This window comes from Phoca vitulina, unplaced genomic scaffold (assembly GCF_004348235.1).
Source record: "Phoca vitulina isolate PV1807 unplaced genomic scaffold, GSC_HSeal_1.0 scaffold2, whole genome shotgun sequence".
In the NCBI taxonomy this organism is placed as follows: Eukaryota; Metazoa; Chordata; class Mammalia; order Carnivora; family Phocidae; genus Phoca; species Phoca vitulina.
In genome coordinates this window covers 2972163-2999604 of record NW_022589705.1, presented here as the reverse complement: position 1 = coordinate 2999604, position 27442 = coordinate 2972163, and positions in this window count along the sequence as shown.

The window sequence follows — 27442 nt, the reverse complement described above, 5'->3', positions numbered from 1 at the left end:
ATGGTTAAAGTATTATTCATTAATTGTGGCCTATCTGGGAAGGGGCATTGAAAGCAGTCCTTGCTGGGCAACCAAGAGGGGGTACTCTTTTTGAGGATAATTATAAACAAAATAAAACTGAGTCAAAGTTCATCTGTTTTTTTTATTATCACTATGTCCTGGAAATTTTAAAGAACATCAGTGATAAAATACATCTTCCCCTAGAATTTTTTGTTGGTCTAAGTTCTAAACAATTGCTACAGTTAATATTGATTTTTTGTAATGAATATTTAAGCTTCTAATAAGCACATTTTTTACTTAATTTTTAATAAATATTGTATTCCACAAAGAAGTTAATTTGGATTACTCCCAGGTGCCTACTTGGTCCCCAACACAGTTAGACTCAAGTATATATATGCATTCATTCCAAGCATAAGTTAGTAAAATTCAGAATAATTTGAGTGCACTTTGTGTACAATTTCATCTATAATTCTTATAATGCTATATATACCTGCATTTAAACTGTAGATTTGAAGTAAACAGTGATAGCATTGTGATTGTAGTAATGAAGAGACAGAACTTGAATTACTTCCATTTTGTCATTCTATATGGCCACATGGAATTATTATTTGTGTTTAAAATTTAAACAGTGGAACAAAGTGAAAACTGTGAGGTGTAATATTTTTCTTTGGAAAGTGCAAATTTTATTTCATACATAAAATTTTTAAATGATCTTGGAAAATAGTTAAAAACTTTAAGTGTATTCCCTTTTAAATTGTTCACTATTTGTTTTTAAGCCAAAAAACAAATCTAGAAAATAAAACATTTCTCTAGTGGTACAATTCAGTCATTATATAAATTGACCCTTTTGAAGATATTCTGGCTGTATTAAAATTCATTTATAGTTTTTAGATAATTATTTCCATAAAAATATTTTACATATATATTGACAAAAACACCTAAGTTAAAACTGCCAGATTGATATAAAAGCTATCAAATTCTGCACTCTTGTCCTATAGAAACTTGAAGGACCTTTCAGTCATTTGGAATATTGTTCTGAAACCAGAAAGTATTTGATAATTTTTCTGCATTTGGTAAAGAAATGTGAAGTGAAAAATCCATACCAACATGAAAGGGCAACAACCCAGTGGAGCCCAACAAAGAAAATCTTTTAAAAAAGCAAAAGAGGCAATTGTAGCAATGTCTGGATCTATTTTGAAATATGTAATGCCTTCAACATTGCATAGAGTTTATGAAAATCGTGAAGAGTGCAAGTTGACACATCCAAAGCATGGATACTAGAAACAACACAAGATTCAGACAACACAGGGATGAAAGACAACAATGAATCATTCTCTATAAGCATTGCCACCAAGGAAGAGAAAGGAAATGTTAGCATAGACACTGACAGGATTGAAATAAATAAAAAGGAGAAGAAAATTGCACGGGTAAAGCCAAGACTTTGATGAAGATAAGACAGTGAATGATATTTTAATCTATTTTGATATTCCTGTTTGGTCAATACTATGTCCAGATGAAAAAAGTTAATCTGGTAAAGAAAGGAAGCGAACCTTTTCAGAATAAATATGGACCATTCTCTGCAGTTCAAAGACAAGGAGAAAAGAGCAAAGGAAGCAGTCAACACTTGACATCTTCATGATTTTATAAATCTTTACCAAACGCTGAAAAAAAAGCCAGTTTTTTCAAGACTGAAATAATTATTTTGTTTTGGCTGTAGACTGTGGATATTGGGACAAAAAATGAATATCCAACCTTTTAACTGCTTTAAACCTGGTAGAAATGAAATCTTAAGGTCTGTGAGATATCTGAAAAAAAAATCTCTCCTGTTTTTTTTTACCATTATTATTCATTTTATTTAATGACTGTTACTGACAATTTGTTATATAGAGGATGGTGTGTCAAGCATACTGGGTATGCCATTATTCATTAATAGTAATAATAATACACTCAGTAATTCTTCTAAAGTGATCATCTTGATAATAGATATATGAATGACTTGTTGAAGCCATATTATTTTTTGGTGACTCTTTCTTCTTAGACTTCCAAAAATCCACAGATGAGCACAAATAGAAAACAAATATAAAAATTGCTTATCCTTTATATTAACTAGAGTAGTGTAAATCAAAGCAAACTGATGGTGTCATTTTACATATATGAAGCTAGATTCTTCAAATTATCATTATAATACTCAATACTGGTAAGATTAGCACATCTATATAGTACCGATAGCAGTAAAAATATGGACAGTGACATGGCAACAAATAGAAAAGCTAGTGAAGTGTTTGTACACTAGGTCCAGAATCTTAAATCTTATGTGTGGGAAAATACCTTCCCCCCATATATGTGTTATATAAAACATTGCATGTATCAGTTATAATGTATAATATGCAGATATACCATAGTTTATTCTACTACTCTCCTGTATTTAGGAATTTAGAGTATATCCAACATTTTGCAATTATAAACAAAGCTCTAATGTGCACATTTATTTTGATATTGTTGGAGGGAAACTTTAAGGTAAATTTCTAGACATGAAATTATTGAGTCAAAAGGTAAACACATAACTTAGTTGTGTTAGTTATTTTTAAACTTCCTGCCAAAAAGGTAAATGCCAATTTGCATTCCTATCAACAATATGTAATTATTCTTGTTTCCCCAAAGCCTCGAGAACAGAATGTATTGTCATGCTTTTTTCATTTTTGACAATGCTATAGGTAAGAAATGATATTTCAGGTTATAATTTTGGTTTGAGTTTTGGTTTTATTTTACCTTTGGGCCACTACAAATTTTATTAGCTTAACTATATTCATAAAAATTTTTTAAATTGTGGTAAAATACATAAAATATACAGTCTTAACTGTTTTTAAATGTACAGTTCAGTAGTGTCTTCACACTGTTGTGCAACCAATTTCCAGAACTTTTTCATCATACAAAACTGACACTCTATACTAATTAAACAACAACTACCCATTCCTCTCTTCCAGGAGCCCCTGATAAACATCATTTTACCCTCTGATTCTATGAATTTGCCTACTTTAGATACTTCATATAAATGGAATCACACAGTATTTGTTTTTTTGTGGTTAGCTTATTTCACTTAGTATAATGTCCTTAAGGCTTATCCATGTTGTATCATGTGTCAGTTTCCTTCCTTTTTAATATTCCATCGTATTATATGTGCCACATTTTGTTTATCCATTTATCTGTCCAAGATATTTGGTTATTGTAAATAATGCTGCTATATGAACATGAGTGTTCAGATATCTATTTGGGAAACTGCTTTCAATTCTTTTGGATATATACTGAAAAAGTGAAATTTCTGGATTACATGGTAATTCTATTTTTAATTTTTTGAGGAACTGCCTTACTGTTTTCCATAGTGGCTACACCATCTTACATTCCTACCAATGATGCACAAGAGTTCCAATTTCTCCATATCCTCACCAACACTTGTTATTTTCTTTTTTTTTTTTAATAGTACCTATTCTAATGGATGTGAGGCAAAATCACATTGTGATTTTGATTTACATTTTCCTAATGATTAGTGATGTTAAGCATCTTTTCATATGCTTGTTGGCCATTTGTATATATCCTTTAGAGAAATGTCTTTTTAGGTCCTTTGCCCATTTTTAATTAGAATATATACAGTATTTGATTTGTAGACGTTCTTTATATGTTGTGGGTATGAACTCTCTCTCTATAGATGACAGATAGATAGAGATATAGATAGCTGTGATCTGCAAATATTATCTCCCCTTCTGTTGGTTGCATTTTCACTTTGTTGATTGTGTCATTTGATGCACAGTTTTTAATTTTGATGTAGTCTAATTTATCTATTTTTACTTTTATTGACTGTGCTTTGGATAGCATATCCAAGAAATCACTACCAAATCCAATGTCATAGAACTTCCTCCTATGTTTTTTACTGAGTTTTACAGTTTTAGCTCTTAAGTCTTTGATCCATTTTTGTATATGGTATAAGTAGGGGTCCAACTTCATAATTTGGCATATGGATATCCAGTTTTCCCAAAAGTTTTTTGAAGAGAGAGTATTTTCTCCACTGAATGATTTAGCACCCTTGTCAAGAATCATATGACCATCTATTCAAGGATTTATTTTGGTGCTCTCTAACCTATTCCATTAGTCTATATTTTTGTCTTTATGCCATTACTACACTGTTTTGATTACTGTAGCTTTGTGATGAGTTTTAAATTCAGGAAGTGTGAGACTTTTAACTGTTCTTTTTTAAGATTCTTTTGACTATTACAGGTTCCTTGAGATTCTAAGTGAATTTTAGGATGATTTTTCTATTTCTGCCAAAAATGCAACTGGCATTTTGATAAAGATTGCATTAAATCTGTACATCACTTTGGATATTGATATTTTAATAATATTAAGTCTTCCAGTCCATGAACACAGATGTTTTTCCATTTATTTGCATCTTCTCTAATTTCCTTTAGCAATATTTTGTAGTTTTCAGTGTACAATTCTTTCATCTCATGGGTTAAATTTACTCCAAAGTATTTTATACTTTTTGATGTTATTGGAAATGTTTTCTTAATTTTCTTTAAAGATTGTTCATTATTAATGTATAGAAAAAAACACAACTGATTTTGTGTGTGTGTGTGTGTATTAGTGGTTATATTATTTATTTGAAAATAGTTTTAAAATGTAATTTTTTTTCATTTATTTTAAAAATTTATTTTTATTTTTCATTTATTTTAAAATTTCCCAGTAGGAGGACTTTTTTTTGTTTATTTTCAGATTAGACCTTTAAAAAAAGATTTACTTATTTATTTGAGAGAGAGAGAGCACATGTGCAGGGGGAGGGCCAGAGAGAGAGGGAGGAAGAGAATCCTCAAACAGACTCCCCACTGTGCATGGACCCTGACCAGAGGCTCATCCAGTGCTGCAGGGTTGCAGGGTTCTTGTCTCACGGAGTCAAAGAATGAATCTTGTAGACACAAAAGGATGAAGTGAAGTGAAAGTTTATTAAGTGAAGGTGAGAACATAAAGGAAAGGAAAAAAGCTCTCTAGAGTTAGAGGGGTCCCGAATGGGTGGCAACTGAGGTCTATTATGGTTGGTCTTTTATAAAAAACTGACCAGGGAATGTAAATCTTCTTGATGTCACCACTGGTAGCACCATGTTTACTTTATCCTTTGAAGTTTGGTAACTTTCAGTGGTCAATTTGTTACTTTCATGAAAATACCTTGTCTATAACATTTAAGACAAACCAGGTGGTCTTCTTACGTTCCCTTATCTCTGGTTTTGTTTGTAACTATCATGAAAATATCTCATCTATAACATTTTTCCACATCTGGGATTTCTGTGAGCCTGGTCACATAGCCCCCTACCTATCTCTCCCTACCTATCCCTGCCTGTCCCTTACTCACCAAGACCCTGAGATCATGACCTGAGCCAAAATCAAGAGTTGGACGCTTAACTGACTGAGCCACCCAGGAACCCCCATATTAGAATTTTTAAACTACACTTCTATACAACCTAACAGATCAACAAAGAAATCATAATGGAAATTATTAGAACTATGCATGAAGAAAAACAGCATTTGTAAAAATATGTGGGATATAGCTAACATGGTGGTTTAAAAAAATTTATAGATTTGCCTACTAATACTGGAAGAGAAAAAAGTCTGAAAATTGATGTACTATGCATACAACTTAGTGAGAAAAAAGAACAACAGAATACACCTGTAAAGTAGAAGAAAATAAATAAGCTTGCTAAGAAAAACAGAGAGAGAGAAGGCACAAATATCAGATTTTAAAAGAATATAATATAATATAACCACAACTGTAGCAGGGATGGAAAGATAATAAAATGAAATTATGAATAACTTTATGTAACACATTTAAAAACATGAAATATTTAATTCCTAGAAGAAATATAAATTATTAATTGTATTCAATAAGAAACAGAAAACCTGAATAGTTCTACAACCACTGAGGAAATTAAATAGTAGTTTTAAAAACATCTTACAATGAAAATAATAGGCACAAATTTTTGTAGGGAACTTTAACAAAACATCTATGGGTTAGAAAATACAAATAACACAAAACTTCTTCCAGATCATGCGGGACTGGGGAGAGGGAGGAAATAATCATGGTCTAGTATACTCTTGATATCAAAACCAGACAAGAACAGTTTAAAAAATGAGAAAGAAATGTTATAGGTCAAACTCATTTATAAACATGTATGCCAAAATCCTAAATAAAATATTAGCAACTGAATTTAACAGTACATGGGAAACAGTACTATGACCAAGTAGTGAATATTTCAGAATTCAGTTTAGTTCAGCAATGGGAAAATAATATATTGATGTAATCCATCTCAAGATAAGCAAGAAAAATTACATGACTCTTTTCAATAGATACAGACAAAACACACACACACACACACACACACACACACAAAGACAAAGCCCAGTAACCACTCATGATTAGAACTTCTGTCAAACCAGGACTTAAAGAGAAATATCTGAACATAATAAAGGATATTTGTAAAACTTAAATATCATATTTGTAAAATATTAAAAGCATTCCACTAAACTATGTCTGACATCATCAATTGTATTCAACATCATACTGGAGATCCTTATCAATGGAAAAATGTAAGAAAAAGAAAATAAAAGCATAAGAAATGGGGAAAAAAGACCAAAAGTATTGGTAAGAGCAGATAATATAACTCATATAGAAAAAAAATATAATCTAGATATGTTAGGAGAAAACAAATAGAGTGCTTGTCTGATATAAAATCAACATAAAAAGTTATTTGCAGTACTGTATAATATTTAAAACAACAGCAATATTTATTTAAATATTTAAAACCCTTTAATATTTAATATTTAAAACTCTTTAAAACAACAACAGCAAATATAAGGTGCTTTTGCTAGATATACAAGTCCTATATTGAAAAAAATTATATTAAAATTTATTAAAGAAGGTTTAAATAAATAGAGAGATATACTAAGTTCATGGAGGAGGAGACTGAAATTATAAAGAAGTAAATTTTTGTCAAATTTAGTGAAGATCTGATTAAAATCCCAACAGTGTTGTTGTTGTTTTTTTAAAGATTTTATTTATTTATTTGAGAGAGGGAGAGAGATAGTGAGAGAGATAGCATGAGCAGGAGGGAGAAGGAGAAGCAGGCTCCCTGCCCAACTCTGGGCTTAATCCCAGGACCCCAGGACCACAGCCTGAGCCGAAGGCAGACACCCAACTGACTGAGCCACTCAGGCGCCTGCCCCCCCCAACAGTGTTTTTATGGAACTTACTAGCAGCTTGATTCTATAATTTATAAATTAAAATTTATACTTTATGGTGTAGTAAACAGTCAAGAATAGCCAAGTCTCACTTGAAGAACAGAGTAGTAAATTTGCCCTACATATAAAAAGACAAATTATAGGCCTAGAGTAATTAAAAACACATGATTTTGATACAGATATAGACAAATAGACCAGTGAAACAGATTAGAGAGCCAAGAAACAGAACCATATATTCATGGGTCCTTGGTTCATGAGGAATGATGGTCTTTTCAAAAAATGGTACTTGGTCATTTATCTAACTATATTATGGAAAAACAAATCCTCCCTCAAACTATATATAAAAATTAGTTTTATGTGTATTATAAATCTAAATGTGAAGAATAAAAATAAAACTACAAATAGGGGCTCCTGGGGGGTTCAGTTGGTTAAGTGTCTGCCTTCGGCTCAGGTCATGATCCCAGGGTCCTGGGATCAAGCCCCATGTCAGGCTCCCTGCTCAGTGGGGAGCCTGCTTCTCCCTCTCCCTCTGCAGCTCCCCTGCTGTGCTTGGGTGCTCTCACTCTCTCTCTGTCAAATAAATTAATTAATTAATTAAAAAAACCGAGAAAATAAACAGGGGGATGGGTGAAATAAGTGAAGGGGGTTAAGAGTACACATACAATGAGCACCGAGTAATGTACAGAATTGTTGAATCACTATATTATAAAACTGGAACTAATATAACACTATATAGTTAACAGTTGTTAGTTATACTGGAATTAAAATAAAAAATAAAATTTTTTAAAAAGAAAATAATGTAGGAGCACCAACCATAAAGGAAAATACTGATAATCTGAATAATATTAAATTTAAGAACTTCTGATAATCAAAAGATAGCATTACGAGAATAAAAAGGCAAGCCATATATATATATATATATATATATATATATATATATATATACACACACACACAACACGTATAACTAACAAAGGAGTTGTATCTATTTGAAATATATAACCCAGAGCAGGTATCCAATATACATAAATTTCAATAAGAATTTCAGACAATTCATAGAAAACTAGACAAAAGACTTGAATAGATACCTCACAAAAGAGGATATCCAGTAGATCAATACACATATGAAGAGGTGCTCATATTTACTAATAATTAGGAAATTGCAGATTAAAACCAAACAAGGTACCACTACATATCCATCAGAATGGCTAAATTTAAAGACGAACAATGTCTTTTATTGGCATAGATGTGTCACACCCACAACCCTCACACACTGCGGGCAGAATTGTAAATGGCTTTGACTATTTCAGAAATCCCAAAATATCTACTAAAATTGTGCATCCCCATACTTTATTACCCAGGAATTCTACTCCTAGGTATATACCCAACAGAAATAATGGCATGTTTTCCAACAGACATGCACAAGAATGTTCATATTGATAAGTATTATTGGTAACAATGCAAACTGGAAACAATAACTGTCATCAACAGTGGAGTGGATAAATTGTACTATAATTCATTCAATAATGTATTTCATATCTCAATGAAAATCAACAAACTACTGTTAAATGCCACAACACAGATGAACATCAAAAACATATTGTTGAATGAAAGAAGAAGCTGAACACAGAACATCACATACCTTTTCATTCCGTTTACATGAACTTTGAAAACAGGCAAAACCAAACTATTGGGTTAGAAGCTAAAATAGTAGCTATACTTGGTGGTAGGCATGGAATAGTAACTGGGAGAGAATATGGGGAGAACACTGAAGGACTGGCATATCTTCTATTTCTTGACCTGGGAGGTGGTTACACAGGTGATCATTTTGTGACAATTAATTTATTTACATTTTATGAACTTTTCTATATATGATTACACTTTGTAATAAAAAATGTTTTTAAAATATTCAGAGGGCACCTGGGTGGCTCAGTCAGTTGAGCATCAGCCTTCAGCTAAGGTCATGATCCCAGGGTCCTGAGATCGAGCCCTGCATCAGGCTCCCTGCTCAGTGGGGGGCCTACTTCTCCCTCTACCACTCCCCCTGCTTGTGCTCTCTCTCTCTGTCAAATAAATAAATAAATCTTTTAAAAAAATATTCAGATAGAATAAATTTGGGATGCAAAACAAAACTTTTTAGAATCAATATAGTAGAATTCTTTATGACTTTAGGATAGGAAAAGATTTATTGTACAAGACTCAAAATACGTAAACCATAAAGGAAAATACCTGATAAATCTTACATTAAAATTAAGTTATTTTTCATCAAAAGATATCACAAATAAAATGAAAAGATAAGCCACACACCCAACAAATATACTTGTAACATATAACACATAAAAGAATTAGCATTCAGAAGATATAAACAAGAAAACAACCCAATATAAAAATAGACCACATTAGCAGGTAATTCATAAAGGAAGACACATGAATGACCAATAATTACATCTGAATATATTCACCCTCATTAATAATCAGGAAATGCAAATTAAAACTAACAAATTGGCCAGAACTATAAAATGTGACCATTCCAACTGCTTGTATGGATATGGAACAAGAGGAGCTCATACATTTTTGGTGAAATCATAAATTGGTATAATCTCTCCATTGGTAGACACTTCCATATAATCTGTTAAAGTCAGAGATGCACGTGTACCGAATGACCAGCAATTCCACTCCTGGAGATATTACTTGACAAACTCTGAAATGTGTACTAGAGAAGATATACAAGCAAAACACTAGAATAACCCCTATGTCTATCAATAGAAGAAGGCATTATAAATTATGTTTAGCTATACAGTGGAATATTATACAACTGTAAAATTTAAAGGACCATATGCGTCAGTATGGGTGAATTTTGGGAATTCTACACTGAACAAGAAAAAGCAAGTAAGAAAAGAATACTTAGTATGATTCCATTAAATGAAGCTTAATAAAAAGGCAAAACTAATCAATTTATTTAAGGACACATACTTTTGTGGTAATGATACAAAGAAAAGCAAACAAATGATAAAACAAAATATAGCATTGTAGTTAGCTTTCAGGAAAAAGGAGGGGAACATAGTCAGAAAGGGACCCACAGGAAGTTGTAGGTATTGGTGGTAATCTATTTATTAAGCAAGATGTTTGTTTATTGTTATTCTTAAACTCTACAACTATATTATACATGCTCTTTTGTATGCATGATATATTTAATAATAAGTTGTTTACAGTCCTTATGTATCCTCTATAGAAAATGCATCATTGGAGACCAATAACAGAATCCAGGAAATCAGCAAGTTCCAAGTGTCCAGCAGTGGCTGATATTGAACCAGAGCATTGACAGAGAAGAGTAGAGATAGTTAATAGGTGCAGTTCTCAATGTTGTCACTAAGATTTTATTTTGCTCAATGTCTTCTTAGATTCTTAATAGGAATGAGGAGAACACATCAAGAGTTGATGGCCAGATGCCATTTCATACTGGATTATGACTCCAATTTTCTTAGCAATCCTATGCTGTTGGAATTGGGGCAGATGCTGTCCATTTTATTTGATAAATCAAGAAACTGGGTTGAGAGAGCTTAAAGCAAATTGCTTCAGGGCACACTAATAAAGGCGAAAACACTCTTGACTTCTCTTTACACTCACCAGCTTTCCTCAGTTGTCTATGCACAGAACTGTCAGCAACATCCAGCTTTGCCAGCACTCATGCTTGGAAGCACTCAGCCTGCCTCCGTCTCTTTGGGGCCATCTCTGGGCTGTGAGGGAGGTGTGATATACTGGGTATGGTGGAGGTTAAGTATCCATTTCCTCTGACTCTCTGCTTATTAGTAGTGGCTGTCCCTGAGCAGCCTTTTGACTTAAGCCCTCTGCTCTCCTGAAAGCTGAGGCACTGGGCCTACAGAGGACCTTGATATTTAAAGGTACATTTGCAGAGAGGAGACCCTTTGCTGATCTAAGGAACAGCATGTGAGAGTGGGACGGGTGAGGGGGGCCAAAGCTGGAGCATGTGAATGATAGCTTCATCAACTTGACATTCCCTCAGGTCCCACCACCTACATAGGGGTTCTTTCCTGGCTATTTCCCCACCAGATGTAAAAATTATTAAGCATATTTGGCTAGAGTTTCTTGGGGACTCTTCTTTCTCAATTTTTTCTTCATGTTATTTCCCTCTCTGCCCCCAGTTTTTATCTCCATTTTTATTTTCTCCTCTCACATATGCTATAGCCAAATGGTTCCTAAATTTGCTCAAGTACTAAGGTAGGGAGAAGGAGCTCCCAAGAATTCCCAGTACTAGTGTTGGGCCCTGAGGTATTTTCCCAGGATCCTACAGAATTCTGGGGTGAGCCAGACCCAATAATGGGGGTGTTTCTTTCCCCAACAATTCAGTAGTCCAGTAACCCTAGACTTAGAAAAGACAGAGCTGGCTTGGAAAATTCTCTACAGCTTAAAAGAATTCAAGAAGCAGTTGACTAATAAGCAGATGGGTTTACAAAACAAAGTGGAAAAGTTGTCACAGGATTTTTTCATCACTTTTCACTGAAGTGTAAGGACTTCAGGAGAAAGTAATGAGTGAGTCCAGGTCATAGAAGATACTGGGGCCTTGAACTACTGGTTCTACAGATAGGGAATTAGTCATATACACTGCATAGGTATGGCTGTATACATATATGCATATGCATAAATATGTATATGTTAGTAATATATACTCCTAATCTACACAGTGAGATTTGGAGACCCTAGATAGCCCCTTGCTTGTTCTAAAATCTATTTATTAGTGGCTCTAAAATCTCTCTGTAAATTTCTATTCAAAAGTTGTTTCTATGGCTTAACTTTTAGAATGTTCAGGATCCCAGTGTTAAAATGCATTTGCCTCTGAAAGAGTCATATTAACCACAACAAAAATATTTGTTGAGCATGTTACAATTTATAAGCACATTTACAACATAGTGCCTCACTCAAAACAACAACCTTGTTTTTTTCTCACCATCTTGAAGAGCAGGAATCTTAGAAAATTATGCATTTCCAGGCCTTTGGTATAGGAGTTAGAACTGAACCTGATATTTGACTTTTATTCTGCTCATTACTCTTCAGTCCTGATGCTAACTATTAATGTCTTAGCATAGTTTTATCATGTATGAGATGGAAAGTCAGCTTGATCTGGCCTGAACCTCGGACTATTAGCAACCAGTCCCCAGACATCATTCAGGGCAATTTTCCCCCCTTGAACTTTGGTATGCAGATCACCTGGAATACAATTATTCTGGGGGAGAGGGGTTATTGTTAAAATTTCAGGTTCTTGAGATCTGTTCCAGGCCTACTGACTCAATTTTCAGAGATGGGAACCTGCCTTTGTAAGACAAGCATCCAGGTAAATTTTACATGCTCTAGGCTTTGAGAAGCAGTGATTTAGCAGCCACACGGTCCTTTCTAAACCCACTGGCCACATACCTCGTATGAGTTTCTGGGGCTCTGATTGCTTTGGGAGAAATATGTCACAGTCAATATAGATCCCTGAAAATTCCTGGTTAAAATTTGATTCATTGGCCAAAAATTCCTTCCCCATCCCGCCCAAAAATGCAGGATTTTTTTTCCAGGCTGGCCCAGAAGAAAGGCTAATCATTGTTCTCATTCTGACTAATTGGAGACAGTCTGGCCACAAATATCCCCCTTTGTGCCTTTTCTCTTCTACAGGGCTTGGGCAGGGCTACAGAGAAGCTGTTGGAAGGCGGCCTGGGTGGGACCCAGAGGAGAATAATTACAACTGCAATGCCTTCTGTCATTAAGCCCTGAGTGGAATGCTGAGTCGAACAATGGAAAAGGTCTCTGCTGTCCTTGGGAACATTTTTGTTATAGTCCCAAGCCAAGGACTTGAGTGTCGAATGGGATTCTTTTATGTCTGTATTTTTTCACAATTTTTTGGAATTTCCTATGGTCTGCGAAGTAATGACAATTTGCTTACAACCTTGCAATTGGCTATCCTCAATTTGTTAGAGTTGGTCTGGGAGTCTTTGGGTAAACTGAGTGGGCTACAATTAGGAAAGACTATTGTTTCCTTTTGAATTCTTGGAGAAGGAAAGAGGGTAAATCATTGTCTCTAATATATGGGAAGGAACCTCAAATTTTCTACCAGCAGCAATACCTTCTTGTATGGTATAATACTGCTTTGAAAACTTTCTTCAGATATAAATCCTATGCACAAATAGTAGCAGTAGTGGTAGTAGTAAACATTTATGGAGTATTTATTTTACTCCAGTTCCTGTGCTAAGAGTTCTTTGCACTTTTTTCATTCAATCCCTCAGTAGCTCTGTAAGTTAGAACTGTTATTATTATTCTCACTTTAGAGATGAGAAAATGGAGTCTTAGAAAGTTGAAATAAGTTTTCTGAGGTCAAATAGATAAGCATTGTAATGGCGATCTGTACCAGAGAAGTCTAGCCCCAGAGCCATAGTCCTTTTTGCTACAGCCTATGTCCTTCCCTGGCATGTATAATCTCTCCTATAACACAACATACCCACATTTTAAGCCTTTGCTTAAGATGATGAGAATATTGAGTTTGATTATTGTGGTAGCTATATTTTTTAATTAAAAATTAGGACACTCTGGAGGATATAGGAGTGAAACTTTTGAATTGAAGCTGTCCACAAAAAGACAAAGATGAAATCTCTAACATCCCATAGAGACCACACCAAGGATATCAATGGGATCCTTTCCCTTAACCCTTTAATAAAGGACTTTCAAACATACATCCTCCATGTGTGGAACCATTTATAAAACATGTAGTTAGGCATATTTAATAAATATTTATTAAAGGAATGAATATATTCCTATCTTCAAAGAATTTCTAACCTAGTAAGAACAATAAGTCAAACAATTGTAATTATGTTAAATGCTATTAAAAAGGTAGCTGGTATCTTATGGGCATGTAATCAGTATTTATTGAGGAAATAAATGAATCCATAGGGTGATTAGGGTCCTGAGAGGGCCAGGAAATAATTCCCAGAGGCACAGTCAGCTATGATGGGACCTAAAAGACAAGTAGGCATAGGCCAAGTGAAAAGGAATAGGAAAGCCATACCAGGCAGAGAGGGCTGAATTAACAAAGTATCAGAGGCAAGAGAAAAAACACAGAGTGTTTACCAAATTCCAGTCTTTCAGTATGGCTGGAACATAAATAACAGTGAGGGGATTTGGGGGAAAGATGGTGAAGATGAGGCTGACAGGCTAAGCAGGATCAGATCATTAGGGTCTTTCATGCTGTGGAGCTTAGACTTTATCATGCCTTCTATGGGTAACTTTTGAAAGATATGTAGTAGCAAAATGACATAATTGTGATTTTGTAAGTGTAAGTATAAACATGCATGTTTAATAATCTATATATAATTCACTCTCCAGCATGGGACCTACTCTTCACAACTAATCTTTTTATAGCTTTGGGGACTAATTGTTGACAAACCAAGAGAGGGCTTAAATACTGTGATAGAACAGGATTTCTCAATCTTTCATGTTCATGGGATTACCTGGGAATTTGTCTAAAAGTATATTCCAATTCATTAGGTCTGCTGTGGGGCCTTAGATTCTGCATTGCTAGGTAATGCCGATACTGCTGGTAACTACACTTTTAAGTAGCAAGTTAGTAGGAAAGGAGCAAGACACTGTCTCAGGAAAAATGAATATGTTAATGGAAACCAAAAGTGGGGATGGGGCATAGAATAATGGAGGGAGCACAGAATAAAAGAGGCAGCCTTGGTGAAATAAAATTTAGGCAGATAAGAGAGAACAAGAAAATACCTAAAAAAGGCATATCAAGTAAATAGTAAGAGAGTACCCACTCTTGGCTGATGGCAAGGAGACGAGAAAAACATTTCTAAAAGGAAATGAGGATTTGCTGACACCAATGACTAAGCTATATTGGGGGCAAATCTATGATAGTGCACCATTTCCCAAATTGTTCTATAAAATCCTAGAACTATAGGAATTTATAAGTGTTTTTGGCTAAATCTTTTATAGCCAAATAAGTTTGGCAGATGCTGTTAAAGTTAACTAATTTCTACATTTTCGTAAGGAACATCCTTGTCTTAATCTATTCAAGTTGCTGCAACAAAAATACCACAGACTGAGTGGCTTATAAGTAATAGACATTTATTTCTCAGTTCTGGAGGCCAAGAAATCCAAAATCAAGGTGCCCACAGACTTGTTGTCTGCTGATTCTCAGACTACACTATTAAGAAGCAAGGCAACAGAAAAGGAGCAAGACAATATCTCAGAAAAAATAAAATGTTAATGGAAATGAAAAATGGGGATGGGGCATAAAATAAAGGAGGGAGCATATATAAAGTGTGGGCAGGCTTTGTGGTTCATAGATGGCCATCTTTGGTCATTTTCTCCCTGTGTCTTCACATGGTGGAAGGAGGAGGGGAGCTCTCATTGGACTCTTTTATAAGGGCACTTATCCCATTTATGAGCTCTCCACCCTCATAATCCAACCATCTTCCAAATGCCCCAACTCCAAACACCATCACACTGGGAATGAGGTTCCAACATTGGAATTTTGGGGGGACACAAACATTAAGTCACAAGACACCTAACTAACATCTCAAGTCCCAGGATTTTCACTGAGCACAATATTAGAAAACTTGATTGACTGGAAAAATTTGGATTTGGAGTCAGGTTTGGGTTGAAGACTCATCTCCTTTATAAGTTACTTAACCTCTCTGAGCTACAGCGGCTTTATGAATAAAATGGGCATCCATTACCAATCTTTCAAAGCTATTATGAATATTGAATAGGAGAGTATAGGAGAAGGAGAGAATAAGAGAATAGGAGAGTATAAACTCCAAAGCATTATGATATTATGCCTCTTTTTGGCTACTTACCACATTATCTTATACAATGTTTCATCCATTGGGTTCAATCCTCAATGAAAGAATAAATTAATTAATTAATTGATGTCAGAGTCCAAGAAATCCTAAAGGGACTTAATAAGAGATCTGGCAGTTGATTTTCTCTCGAAAAAGGCAAGAATTAGGAAGAGGCCAATGAAGGATATGGCTTTATCTGTTATTTTATTTTTCCTCCTCTTTTCTGTGTGCTCTTATATTGCTAAAGGGTGGAAGACAGGATCTAACTTCTAGAAAATAATAATTCTTTGCAATGCAAAGGATGGATACTACTTGAAACAGGAGAAATTTGGAGAACAAAGTCAGCTCCCAGGTTCTGGCGGGTGGGCCAGTATTAATTAATAACAAATGAGTGTTAGGATTTTTCATAACCCATCCCATGATGAGTAATACATAGTTTTGGCCATATAAATATCCAGCCAGAAAATTAATACTTTTCATATCTCAGGCTATGAAGGGTCTCCTTGTACCTTACCATACTTAAGCATCTCATGAAAGAGGTTAACTGTTACAGGGGGGAAAATGAAAGGAGATAACTCATCCACAATTAGACTACATTTGAAGTTTAAAACATCTGGATATTTACAAAGCATTCAATTGATTATATATTTGGTGGTCATGTCGCAAAATGTTGAGTCATTTGAAAACATCTGGATGACTGAATGTTTATCCAGATGTTCAGGCTTGAGTAGATGTTTGACAACTGCAAAATACAATTTTCCAGTTGCTTGGTCTGAATTTTGCTGAATTTTTTTAAAACAATAAGTCAAATAGTTGTTCTCTATCTGTGCCATTGGCCTGGCTTCAGACTGGTCAACTGAGAACAGGCTTAGGAATAAAACTCCTAAGTCAGTGTGGAAACAATCCCACCTTGCCCAATAGTAGGTATTGCTCTTTTTTAGTTTACTTGGTGGTGTTGAGCAAGTATAGAGAAGCCTTTGTAAGGGTTTAGAGAAGACAGTATGTGATAACAGAACACTGTGATTGGGCATCAGAAGACCTGAGTTCAAATTCTGACTGTACCTCTTACCTACTGTCTAAACTTGGGCAGCTATCATGACCGTTTAGGAGCAGTTATTCTATAAAATAAGCAGTTATTCTATAAAAATAAGTGTAATAATAATGATAACTTATCTCCAGCTTTGAGGTTTGTTGCAATAATCAAGTAAGACAATATCAAGTAAGACAATAATCAAGTAAGACAAGAAATAGGAACTTTTAATTGCTACATGTTTTATCTGTGTATGTAGATATTTATGTATATGCTTATGCCTATGTAAGATGTAAATACTCTCATTTCTATTTCACGCCAGATAAGTACAATTAGTATTGCAAGTGACCAGCTTTGTGTTAATACGAAGAATTTTAAAAAGTGACTGGAAAACACATTACAATTTAAAGCAGAAAAAAAATTAATGTGGCCAAAAATGTTGATAAACATTGTCAAAAGATTCTGTACTTGGCCTTGAATTTCATCTCCCCACTCTTTTAGTTAATAGGTGCTTTGCCTCTAAGCCTTCTTCATTTTTCTAACTCTGGTTTTCTAAAGCTATTCTCAATACTTGGAATATTCTTCCTTTATGTTTCCACATGTTTGAGTCCTATGAATGTTTCATGTTCCATCTAAGATGTCAGCATCCCCTATGAATATTGTATTCATCCTTCTACCTAACAGTCATTACTTTAAAGACCTGGATTTGAAACCTGACTCTTCCACTTAATAATTGCATGACATTGGCCACTGCAATTATTGTCTTGAAATTTTGATTTCTTCAGTAGAAAATATCATATATCATAGAATGAACTGAGAATTGAGTGAGATAATACATATCCTTCTAATAGCACCTATCCTTTCCAAGAAGCCCTATTAAACCTTCTGTGTCTCTAAAGAAACAATTCAGTTTCCTTCTTTCATTTTTACTTTTATCAATATGTATTCTTTAAAAAATCAAACAGTGCCACATGATTTATCAGAAAAAAGAGTTTCTTTGTATCCCTAACTACCGTTATTTTATTTCCATTGGCAACCACTTCCAACTCTTTCAGTCATTACTTTTATTTGCCTCCAGATTTCTAATTACCATCTTTATACTGCAATTTATTGACTTTTCAATTTTAATTAGTAGGAAAATGAGGATCAACCTCTTCTTCCATGACATGCATATGTTTGTCCTCCCCAATTCTCTCAATATATCTCACTGTTTATTATTATAATTGTTGAAATATTATTCACATGTAAGGTAAAAAGAGGACAACAATTTTATTTCCTTTTTTGTACCATTTTTTAATTTTCCCTGGAGTTAATGATTGCTTTATTTTTTAATATCAAAGTTTACATACTATTTACTCTTCTACTTTCTTTTCTAATAATATTTCTTTGACTGCCTTAAACCTTTTGGACAGTCTGTTTTTTGGTGCAGTGGTAAAATTGAATACAGTAAAATGTGAAATGTACTTTGACTTGCAGCTGTGCTCTTATCAAGCCCATATTACATTGATTCATTGGGTTAGTCCAATGTGATGACACCAATCTAAATATCCTCTCAACAAGAAAAGTATTCTTGTTGAAATCAAAGTATCAGCTAAGAATTTTCTTTACTAACAACAGCAAGTTTTTAGGTTTTTAGGAATTAGTTTGCAGCTCTCCAAAAACATACGTCCACTTTGTATTTATGTTTGTTTTGGTAGACCAACTGTCAATCAGGTCCTTTGCACCTATAAATCCATCATATAGTCTATTTGTGATTCTCATGATTTCTGTTACCTGGTGTACAGGCCATGTATAATCCCCTCATGTTGAGTGTGAGTGTGACTTTGCATAGGATGTAGTTCACTCTCATGATGAAGTTATGTTATATGACAAAGGCAAATAATTTTGCAGGTTAAATTAAGGTCCCTAAGTCAGTTAACTTTGAGTTAATCAGAAAGGAGGTTATGCCTGGTGGGCCTGACTTGATCAGGGGAGCACTTTAAAAGGCCTTCCTGTAGGAAGAGATTCAAAGTGAGAGAGATATTCTCCCGGTGGCCATGAAGAAGTAAATTGCTATGTTATAGATAGGGCCACCTGGGCTGATGACAAAGGCCATTAACAGAACTGAGAGCAGTCCCCACACAACAGCCATCAAGAAAGCAGAGACCCATAAGCTTGGATAAGGACCATGAGTTATCTGATACTTTGATTTCAGATCTACGAGATTCTGAATAGAAGACCCAGGTAACACCATGCTTAGACTTCTCATCTACAGAACTGAGAAATGATAAATGACATTGTCCTAAGGCACTAAGTTTGTGGTAATATGTTATGTAGCAATAGAAAACTAGTGCACTATTTGCATCTAAATTGTCCCTCATTGGCAGACAGTCTCCTTTGCTGTCCTGCCTGCTGCTTCCTTGTAGTGTATTCAATAAACTTTTATCTTTTTTTTTAAGATTTTATTTATTTATTTGACAGAGAGAGACACAGCGAGAGAGAGAACACAAGCAGGGGGAGTGGGAGAGGGAGAAGCAGGCTTTCCATGGAGCAGGGAGCCCGATGCGGGACTCAATCCCAGGACCCCAGGATCATGACCTGAGCCAAAGGCAGATGCTTTACGACTGAGCCACCTGGGTGCCCCTTATCTCTTTTGTTCTGGGTGAATTCTTTCACTGCCTCTGCAGCCAGCCTCCACCTGAATGGGTTGCCCCATATTTGGTGGCCCATATGGGGACCCTCTGCTGTCCAGGGCCTTCCCCAGGTTCTCCAGGAATTTCTTGGGACTTTCCTTCAGTGCACCAACTCTATCACTCCTTTGGGAACTGATGACCTCCAGCTGAGGTTACTCCTTGGTGAGGATATTAAACCCAGGGGAAATCCTCAGAACAACCTTGACCAAAAGGGTGAGAGATTCCCCCTGTTGCCCTTCAGAGGAATCCTTCCCTTCTTCTTTCTCTTTTTAGCCCTTCCATGGTTTAACCCTAGTATTACTCAGATAACTGAAGATCTCTGGCCAGGGTGGCTCCCTGGTGTGGTCTAAAGATCTGAGGGCAAACAGGTCAGACTGCCCACGCCTATGAGTGCAAAGGACCCCTTTCTTTTCCTCTCCTACTCTGTCTGCAGCTCATCCATGGTGAATCTGCACATGTTAAGGACTCAGTTGGAACCTTTTTCTGATGCTGGCTGACTCTCAGCCACCTTGCTTCTTTTGCCCCACCCCCCTTTCCCTTTGTTCTTGCAGATCCAGCTGCCATCTTGATCTATAGGCAAAACACATTCCTATGTGTCTGAGTGGTGAGTCCTCCACCTCCTTTTTCTGGCCTGGTTTGGCCACCCAGTTGGCTTTTCCTGTTGCAAGGGATGCCCCCATAGGCACTGCTATTGCCTTTTGCCATGACCCTCTCCTTAGTGGGACACCCCAGTAGAGTCAGTCAGCCTGTATAAGGTCCAGTCTTTTTCAGGTCAGTGGGATGCTCTGACTAAAATTATGACCATGAGTTAGAGCTCCATTCCCCTTGGTGGGATCCTTTCAGAATCGGCAGCTGGTTTTTCCCATTATGGGACAAACCCCTCTCTATTCCTTTGGACTTGTCCTTGGGCTGTATTCTTAAAAGCTGGAAGAAATTTGACCCCCCCTCTCCAAGACCTGAGGAAAAAGTCTCATCTTTTTCTATAATGTTTCCTGGCCTCAGTACAAACTCCCAGATCAAAGGGTATGGCCCCTTCATGGAACTCTTTCTTATAATACTATTTTCCAGCTTGACCTCTTTTGCTGGTTGGAGGTCTCATATGTGCAAGTCTTCATGACACTGTCCCAAAAATTCCATTCTCTGCAAAAACTATAGAATGTGTCTTACTCAGTTTCATGGTCCGTTTGACCCTGCATTTAGATTTCAAAATCTTTGGTAACTTGAAACTTTAAGTTTTGCTAAGTTAAGTGATAAATTGGGTTTAATTCATTGGATGTTTAAGTCTTTTCCAAATAAGATAAAGTACTGAAACATTAATTACTAAACATAAGGTCCATCTGCTTTTGACTTCTTATTGAAGAGAAACTAAAGATACTTGGGTCTGTTGGAAAACATGCTTTGTGCATTATTGAAACACTATACTATGAAAAATGCATATTCCTAAAAATTATGAAATGTATTCATAAATTTGCCATCTAAAGAATCTTGGTGTAATAGATAGTTCACCATTGGTTACTACTTAGTTTTCACTGGAGACTGTTTCTTAGAGCTAAAATTCTGCTAAAGGTAACTAAGACTGATGGAAATGATAAGGAAAGCCAATCTGTATGTAGGAAAGTAGGAGTTGGGTAAGAAAGATATAAGGAATGAGAATAAATTTTTGTTGAGGGGAAAAAGAATGTAATTTTGTCCTAAAATGAGACTAGTGTTTTGGAGAGAAAGGCAAAATCTGAATGCAAAAGGAGGTTGTAGAAGGTTTATGAAGAGAAAGTTTTAGGAAAGAATTTTATGTGTGGTCAGGATGGACTAAGATTGAAATGACAAAGTTTTCTTGGATTGTTTGTCCACTCTTGGCCAGAAAATATAATTTTCTTTAATTTCTATAAATTTTTTCTTTTCTTTATCTGCCCAGAAAACCAAAACTTCTATGTTTTGTCCTTATTAGGTCTTTGATTACTTCAGAAAGTTAAAACTCCTCAAGTGTTAAAGGAGCTAAGTTTTGCTAACAACTATATAGCTTCCTATAGAATCCCTTTTTGCCACCTTGGTTAAATGTAAATAATCCTATTTAGGCATGTGCTTTAAAACTTCTAAGGTTTTTAACAAACTTCTCTAAGATTTGAATTGTAAATGAAGTCCTTTTTTTTTTTTTTTTTACTAATTAGGCTTGTTTATTTGGTATATTATGTTCTAGTATAAGGTCATACTTGATATTCTGATTATTGAAGTGTTATGTGTCATAGAAATAACTGGATTTCCTGAGTTAATATAGTGGAGGAATAGGGGACCCTAAGTTCATCTAGTCCCTGGAATTCAGCTAGAGAGTTATCAAATCATTCTGAACACATGCAAAATCAATCGGAGATCTGAGAAAAGAACTGCTGAAATTCTACAAATAGAAAAGCAACCACTTTTTGGAAGGTAGGAGGTGTGGAGACTTAAATTTGGGGCGATATAGCAGAGGATACAGAGAAGGGAGAGAGCCAGCTTTAGGAGGGTATTGCAAAGTATTATAAGCAGTGGAGTGCAAAATCAGAACTTTCAGAAGTCTGCTACAGTGGGGGATGTCTCTGGCTTAAAGGTGCTCAGGTGGTAAAGCAGGGCAGAATCCCAGGTGGGACAGCCTGGTCTCAGGATCTCTGGATTCACAAGAAGAATTGGGGTGCCTGAGTGCAGCAGAGTTCCCAGGCATTGGAGTGGGGACTTTCTGCACAGTGTTGCCATAAACTGCAAACTGCTGCATGGTCCTGAGACCACTTTCCTGGCTGGGGCCCAGCAAAAGGCAGAAGCCTGGCAAGACCCTCCTCCCTCCCCCAGGAGGAAGAGTGTAGGTCTGCACCACAGGAGTCCCTAAAATTTGGATTCTTGAAACTCAGTCATGTGCCTGAGAAAAAAAACATTCAGTCCCAGGCTGGGTGAACACAGAGTTTGGAGGGAAACCAGGGAGACAAAAATAATTGACTGCTGTTCTGTGAGGGCTTACTAAAGAGTGAGGGGGTGCAAACTTTCAGCTCTGGGGCTAGAGAGCAGGGCACCGCCATATTCATCCCCCCTATCGGTGCTGAAAACCTTCAGGGAGCAAAACAGTGCCACATAGTGCAATCTGGAGCCCCTTACACTGAGCCCAGCCCCCTGGCAAGGGAGGTGCTCAGCACATCAGGCCCCTCCCCCAGAAGACCAGGAGGAACAACTGGCTAGCACCAAGTTTATGGATCATAGAGAAATGTAAAACCTCAGCTCTTGGGGAAAACATATAGCATTCTTTTTTAAAAATTCTTTAATCTTACAGTTTTATTTTTTTCAGCTATTTTCTTATTTTCTCAATTCCTTTTTTATTCTTTTTTAATTTTTATTTTTACATATGTATTATATATATATATATATGGTTTCCACTCATTGTATTTTATTTTACTTTATATTTGTATATATTTAAGTTTTTCTTTCTTTCACATTTTGGGATCTACTTTCTTTTAACAAGCAAACCAAAATACACCCAGGATCTAGTATTTTGTTTCATTCTGTTTTGTTTCTGGTTTGATTTTTTCTTATTTTGTTTTCTTCTGGTTTGTTTATTATTTTTTTCCTGTTGTTGGTATTGTTGTCTTTTCTCTCTTTTCTATTATTTTCTAAATATAATGATGAAATGGAGAATTTCACCACAAAAGAAAGAACAGGAGGTAATATTCAATGCCAGGGATTTAATCAATATGTATATAAGTAAGATGTCTGAACTAGAATTTAAAACAATGGTTATAAAGATACTAGCTGGACTGGAAAAAAAAGCATAGAAGACACTAGAGAATCCCTTACTGTAGAAATAGAAGAACTAAAATCTAATCACACCAAAATTGAAAATACTATTACTGAGATGCAGTAAAAAATGGAGGCTCTAACAGTGAGGATAAATGAAGCAGAAGAGTCAGTGATAGAAGACAAAATGATGGAAAATAAGGAAGCTGAAAAGAAGAGAGAAAGACAACTACTGCATCACAAAGGGAGAGTTCAAGAAATCAGCAATTCCATAAAGCAAAATATCCAGATAATAGGGGTCCCAGAAGGAGGAGAGAGAGAGAAGGGCAGAAGGTTTATTTGAACAAATTATAGCTGAGAACTTCCCTAATCTGGAGAAGGAAATAAGCATTCAAGTCCAGGAGTACCCCCTTAAAAATCAATAAAAATAGGTCAACACCTAAACATATAATAGTGAAGCTCACAAATTTCAGAGATAAAGAGAAAATCCTGAAAGCACCTTGGGACAAGAGGTCTCTAACCTACAAGGGTAGAAACATAAGGCTGGCAGCAGACCTGTCCACAGAGATCTGGCAGGCCAGAAAGGACTGGCATGATAAATTCAATGTGCTAAATGGGAAAAATATGCAGCCAAAAATACTTTATCTAGCAAGACTGTCATTCAGAATAGAAGGAGAGATGAAGAGTTTCAGGACAAACAAACACTAAAGGATTTTGTGAACATTAAACCAGCCCTGCAAGAAATAAAGAGGATCCTGTGAGTGAAGAGAGAGCCCAAAAGTAACAAAGATCAGAAAGGAACAGAGTTGCAATAGCAACTTTTATAGGTAATACAATGGAACTAAATTCATATTTTTCAATAATTACTCTGAATGTAAATGGACTCCATCCTCCAATCAAAATACATAGGGTAACAGATTAGATAAAAAAAATAAGACCCATTGATAAGCTGTCTACAGGAGACTCATTTTAGACCCAAAGACACCTCCAGATTGAAAGTGAGGGGGTGGAGAACCATTTATCATGCTAATGGACATCAAAAGAAAGCTGGAATAGCAATCCTTATATCAGAAAAATTAGATTTTAAGCCAAAGACTGTAATAAGAGATGAAGAAGGATGCTATATCATAATAAAAGGGCCTATCCAACAAGAAGATCTAACAAGTGTAGCTGGGAGCAGCCAGATATATAAACTAGTTAATAACAAAATTAAAGAAACACATTGATAATAATGCAATAATAGTAGGGAACTTTAACACCCCAATCGCAGCAATGGACAGATCATCTAAGCTAAAGCTCAACAAGGAAGCAAGGGCTTTGAATGACACAGTGGACCAGATGGACTTCACAGGTATATTTAGAGCATTTTATCCTAAAGCAACAGAATACACATTCTTCTCGAGTGCACATGGAACATTCTCTAGAATAGATCACATACTGGGTCACAAATCAGGTCTCAACCAGTACCAAAAGATTTAGATTATACCATGCATGTTTTCAGACCACAGTGCTTTAAAACTTGAACTCAATCACAAGAGGAAATTTGGAAGGAACACAAATACATGGAGGTTAAAGAACATCCTACTAAAGAATGAATGGGTCAACCAGGAAATTAAAGAATTTTAAAAATACATGGAAGCAAATGAAAAAGAAATCATGACAGTTCAGAACTTTGGGATACAGCAAAGGTGGTCCTAAGAGGAAGTATATAGCAATACAAGACTTTCTCAAGAAACAAGAAAGGTCTCAAATACACAACCTAACCTTACACCTATAGGAGCTGGAGAAAGAACAGCAAATAAAGCCTAAACCCAGCAGGAGATGAGAAATAATAAAGCTCAGAGCAGAAATCAATGATATAGAAACCAAAAGAACAGGAGAACAGATCAATGAACCTAGGACCTGGTTCTCTGAAAGGATTAATAAAATTGATAAACCCCTGGCCAGACTTATTGAAAAGAGAAAGGACCCAAATTAATAAAATCATGAATGAAAGAGATCACAACCAACACCACAGAAATACAATTATAAGAGAATATTAAAAACAATTATATACCAACAAATTAGGCAATGTGGAAGAAATGGATGCATTCCTAGAAACATATAAATTGCAAAACTGAAACAGGAAGAAATAGAAAACCTGAACAGATCCATAACCAGCAAGGAAATTGAATCAGTAATCAAAAATCTCTCAATAATTTTGAGTCCAGGGCCAGATGGCCTCCCAGCAGAATTCTACCAATCATTTAAAAAAGAACCAATACCTATTCTTCTGAAGCTGTTTCAAAAACTAGAAATGGAAGGAAAACTTCCAAACTCATTCTGTGAGGCCAGCATTACCTTGATCCCACAACCAAAGACCCCACCAAAAAGGAGAACTGCAGACCAATACCCTGATGAACGTGGATGCCAAAATTCTCACCAAGATACTAGCCAATAGGATCCAATAGTACATGAAAAGGATTATTCACCATGACCAAGTGGGATTTATTCCTAAACTACAAGTGTTTCCATATCTGCAAATCAACCAGTGTGATACACAATATTAATAAAAGAAAGGACAAGAACCATATGATCCTCTCAATAGATGCAGAAAAAGCATTTGACAAAATTCATCATCCATTCTTGATAAAAACTCTCCATAGTGTAGGGATAGAGGGAACATACCTCAATATTATAAAAGCCATCTATGAAAAACCCACAGCAAATATCATCCTCAAGAGGGGAAAAACAGAGCTTTTCCCCTAAGGTCAGGAACACAACAGGGATGTCCACTCCCACCATTGTTGTTCAACATAGCACTGGAAGTCCTAGCCTCAGCAATCAGACAACAAAAAGAAATAAAAGGCATCCAAATTGGTAAAGAAGAAGTTAAACTCTCATTCTTCACAGATGACATGATATTCTATGTAGAAAACCCAAAAGACTCCACCCAAAAACTGCTAGAACTGATACATGAATTCAGCAAAGTGGCAGGATATAAAATCAAAGCACAGAAGTCAATTGCATTTCTATACACTAACAATGAGGCAGAAGAAAGAGAAATCAAGGAATCAATCTCATTTACAATTGCACCCCAAACCATAATATACCTAGGAATAAACCTACCCCAAGAGGTAAAGGGTCTATACTCTGAAAACTATAGAACACTTATGAAAGAAATTGAAGAAGACACCAAGAAATAGAAAAATATTCCATGCTCATAGATTGGAGGAATAAATATTGTTAAAATGTCTCTGCTACCCAAAGCAATCTACACATTTAAAGTGATACTTATCAAAATGCCATCAGCATTTTTCATAGAGCTGGAACAAACAATCCTAAGATTTGTATAGAACCAGAAAAGACCCTGCATAGCCAAAGTAATGTTTAAAAGAAAACCAAAGCTGGAGGCCTCAAAATTCCGAACTTCAAGTTGTATTACAAAGCTACAATTATCCAGACAGTATGGTACTGCCACAAAGACAGACGCATAGATCAATGGAACAGAATAGAGAACCCAGAAATGGACCCTCAACTCTATGGTCACCTAATCTTCAACAAAGCAGGAAAGAATATCCAATGGAAAAAAAGACAGTCTCTTCAACAAATAGTGTTAGGAAAATTGGACAGCCACATGTAGATGAATGAAAGTGGACCACGTTCTTAACACTTTACACAAAAATAAATTTAAAATGGATGACAGACCTAAATGTGAGACAGGAATCCATCAAAATCATAGAGGAGAACACAGGCAGCAACGTATTTGACCTTGGCCTCACCAGCTTCTTGCTAAAAACATCTCCAAAGGCAAGGGAAACAAAAGCATAAATGAACTATTGGGACTTCATCAAGATAAAAAGCTTTTGCACAGCAAAGGAAACAGTCAACAA